The sequence below is a fragment of the Gossypium hirsutum genome, chromosome D02, assembly GCF_007990345.1.
Source record: "Gossypium hirsutum isolate 1008001.06 chromosome D02, Gossypium_hirsutum_v2.1, whole genome shotgun sequence".
Classification (NCBI taxonomy): Eukaryota; Viridiplantae; Streptophyta; class Magnoliopsida; order Malvales; family Malvaceae; genus Gossypium; species Gossypium hirsutum.
Genome location: NC_053438.1, coordinates 24,065,001 through 24,069,453, shown reverse-complemented (window position 1 = coordinate 24,069,453; position 4,453 = coordinate 24,065,001).

Below are 4,453 nucleotides of genomic sequence, written 5' to 3'. Positions count from 1 at the left end.
AAGTGAGGATGAAAGATTGAAACCTAGGTTTTTAATGGAAAAGGGGTTTTGGAAATTAGGGGTTTTAAATAGGTTTAAGAAGATTTGGGTGTTAAAATTAGGTTAACGTAAAAGGATGTTTTTTTAAGCTTAAAACTATTGGTTTTGGGGTTAAAATCTAAATATTTTAAGGGTTAACATGCTAGGTTGCACGATTGGGTCGGGTTGACTCTGCAGAAAATTGCAGCGATGTCGCTACATAGGGGTTTTGTGTCACGACATCCCTAGCAGATTGCCTATGTCACAACATCGGGGTTTGGTATCGTGACACATCCTGCAGTTTTAAAAAAAAACTTAAAATCTGTGTTCTATATCGTGACACAGGTTAGTGATATAGCGACATCGAGTTGATTTTTGAAATTCTTTGTTACTACCCACGATGTTGCGATACGAAATGTTCATGTCACGACATTGACATTGTTTTCCCAAATTTTCCTATATTCAGAGTGCTTCAAGCACATGTTAATCCTACCTGTAATAAATTGGTTAACAAAACATACAATCTGTACAATTAGTAAGAATTTCTATAGAAAAATGTTATGTCTTACTACCAGATTCATCCATCAGCTCATTCAATATACACCAAGGTACTCCTTGAAAATTGCTTCTATTTGTATTGGTCCAACACCCATCATGCTATTCTACTCATATGTGGTTGTCTCTTTCCCTAAACTTGCCTTTTTGGCATGCCATAACCATTGACAACTCCTTCCGCAAATCATAGCTATTGATTAGTTATAGCATCACATACTCGTGAAACCACTTGAATTTTTGCTTAGTATTCTTGCTTCGTAAGAAGGTTGAGAATTGTGGTTCATATTCATCACTCATTGTATTTCTATTTATCTCATCAATCAGGACTAGCTTTTCAAGAGTGAGCTCTGATATGATTGCCAAAGAGATTGGCAGAAAATGTTGCATTATGCTACTTAGACTCTGTCTTTGCGGCCTTTCAAATTCATCCAATTGTTTGCAAATAATTCTCCCAAATGGTTTTTATAATAATTGGATATTTTGTGGCTCCAGTAGCTCAACGCCTATGTTCATCAATTGTCCCATTTGAATGAGGCTAGCTAAATGATTATAAGTCCTGTATATATACATAGTCCCCATATTGTTAAACATCCATAAAATTCCTTGGTTATTGAATTGCTGGGGTGATTGGTTTAGGACTAAAGACATGTAAAGAATAGTCAATTCAGGCTTATCAACTAAGATTATTGGTTTCTCTATATTTAGGTCTGTGAATTCTTGAACCAATAGATATGCTTCCACTGAGTTGAGCATGAAGGTCATCGTCTCTATTGGTGGGTCTATGTTATGCATCTCTGGTGTTTTTACTTGATCGAAAGATCTCACAATTGCGAGAACGATGAGTTCCATGTTGATCTAATTGTTAGATTCACTAGCCATTCCCCTACCAACTCTGTTTCCTCTGTTGTTGTTTCATTCACCCATTCTGGATATTCTTCTGTCTGTTGAAACAAATAATAGTTTAGCAGTTCTTTTCCCTCCAAAATATCTCTAATGGTATTGTTTCCTTTTCTCAACTCTAGAATTGCCACATCTTGACGCCTTTCTGATGGTAAACCAATATGGTCGTTATTATCTTGAGAAAGGATTAGAGTTTCTCCTCGGAGTTGACTGAATTCAAGCATTAATAACCATTGGTTCTTCTGTATTTCAGATTCCTCATAGACTTTTTCTTCATAACTATCGACATCATAATCTAAGTCTTTATCTATCCACATATAATCAAAGTAATCCATTCTCACGTTGACCAGTTGCTTTTGGTTATGACAGTTGTAGTTCTGATTCAGAATGTGCACTAAGCTATTCCTAAAAAGACATAGATGAGTAATAGCAAAGTAAGCTAGTTAGATAAATTAAAATTCGTATCTATAACCTAAAAATTTCCTCATTATTCCTTCTGAATGCAAAAATTAAAATTAAACTAGTGACGTTGCCTCCCAAGCAACGACGCTAACAACTTGATCACCTCCGGACGTGCTAACTTCCAGAGTATGAATACTATAGTAAAAGATATATTAATATGGTAGTATCCACAAGTATACGGGTTCAGTTGTAATATAGTTACAACAAATTAGGTGAGTACTCTGAGGATCGTACCCAAGGTAGGCGAGTGCTAGATCAATTTTAACCTAAACACTTAAAAATCTAATTAGTACTTTAGTTTAGTTACAGTACGATCATCTAGTCGTTATCCCAGTAGGGTCTTTTGATCTTCTACTCAATTAACGAGTCAGCAAGAACAACTTATCTTTCAACCTCACAGTGCAGACCAGTTTGGGCTGAAGGTGTTCACGGATGGGCCATACCAATTTTAGGTTAATTCCCACCTTGATGACTTCCCAAGGTTGTCAGGCCTAGGGTTTTCTTCCTTTCCCAAACAATTGATTGGTTGAGTATCCATACAAAATAGTTAACAGATCATACCTCCACTCACTAATCCCCCACAGAGGGATTAGTTACTCATGGTTTCTGTAGACAATATAGAATCGATATAAAGAGAAAACATGCTAAATAAATCGACAATATAGAGTTTATGAAAGAGCCTGGTTGTATTAAGATTGATCGTGAATCCACAAGGTTTTATTGTCTCTACAATACAAACCTCTCAAGATAGAACAAGAACGAATGAAAATAAATCTAACCTAAGAAAAGATAAAACTAAACTAAAATTAAAAGACTAATTCTAGGCTAAGTGAATGGTGTCTATAACATGTGACAATGGAGCCTATTTATAGATTTTAGGTGGTCGTTGTCTTTAACCCTAAGGTCAATTGACATTCTTGAGCTTTAAGTTTGATTGTGCAGACCAAAATGCCCCTATCTCGTGTTTATTTCTCATCTGGAGTCGATGTCGCAACACACCAGGTCTTGTGTCGCGACATAGCAGTCAGTGTACTCCTCTTGGGATATCTTCAGGGGTATGTCGCGACACCCTTAGGCTATGTCGTGACATCGAAGGTAGTTTCAAGATTTCTCTATTAAGTTCCCTATGTTGCGACATCAAGCATTTCGCGTTGCAACATAGTGACTAGTATCGATTTATTATGCCTTTCAATGGTCTCCTGTGCACTTACAAAAGTCATTAGCTCACCCTCAGGCCTCATTCGGCACCTAAGGTCAATAAAAGACACAAATTGATCATTTTATTAACTTAATGGAAACTTAAGAAAACATAATTAAAACTTAATAAAATTAAAACTTAATAAAAACGCGTGTCTTCAAGCTCCTAAATTGTGGAAATTAATTTAATATGCTACACTGAACTACAAAAGATCAGGGGGGAGGCTTACGAGAGTTCCTGCTTCCATGCATAAAGGATGGCTTACGAAAGGTACTTGCTCCCAACGTATGGAGGAGGCTTACAGGAGGCCCTACTCCTAACACATGAGGGTAGGCTTAGGAGAAGGTCTTGTTTCCACTCATAGGGGAAGGCTTACGGGAAGCCCTACTTCCACACATGGGGGAAGGCTTAAGGGAGGAATTTGGATGCTTTATAATGTATGATGTTTGATTCAAAAACATTTTATGGTTGAGAATTTATAGTATTTTATTATTTACTCATGCTATACAGAACTTGTGAATGAGGAAAGTAATGAAAGTAACTAATGAATTTGAAGATACATAGTTTTCATTTATCTATAAAATTTACGTAGATTACAAGCATTCCAATTCCATGGCACAACTATTTTGTCCATCCACTCTAGTCGGCATGATCCAAATCCAATGACACCAACTTTCTGATATGGTTCTTCTCATGAGGTTGAAAATTTTCCTTTATTTCTTTTTAGTTGGATTGCATTCGCATTTCTCATAACCAAATCTCCCACTAGAAACCCTCATCTATGAACCTTGGAGTTATAATATTTTGCCATCTATTGAGCTCTAACTACTAAGCCAAGGGTTGCCAAATTTCTGGTCTTGTATAGGAAATCCAGGTTCTTACAGAGAAAATAACTTCATTGCCTTGAGAAGTGTAGTGCAACACATTATGGATGTTGAGATCGATTTCTGCAGGTATCACTACTTCAATCCCAAACAAAAGGTTGAAAGCAGTTTCCCCAGTTCTATAGTGTGATGTTGTTCAAAGAGACCATAAGGTTCGAGGGAGTTCCTCTAACCATCTGCTCTCGGTCCCATCTACTTTTTTCTTTAGTCCTTGGAGGATTTTCTTGTTGGTGGATTCATCTTCACTATTTGTCCATGCAGTCTTGACTGAACTATGGATTAAGGAAATATGGAGATTATCACAAAAGTCCTCAAACTTCTCTTGCAATTGGGTCTCGTTACCTACAATTATAAATCGTGGGATCCTATACCGACATATAATGGTTTCCCATACAAAAATCTACATCTACTTCTTAAACATAATGGCTAAAAATTT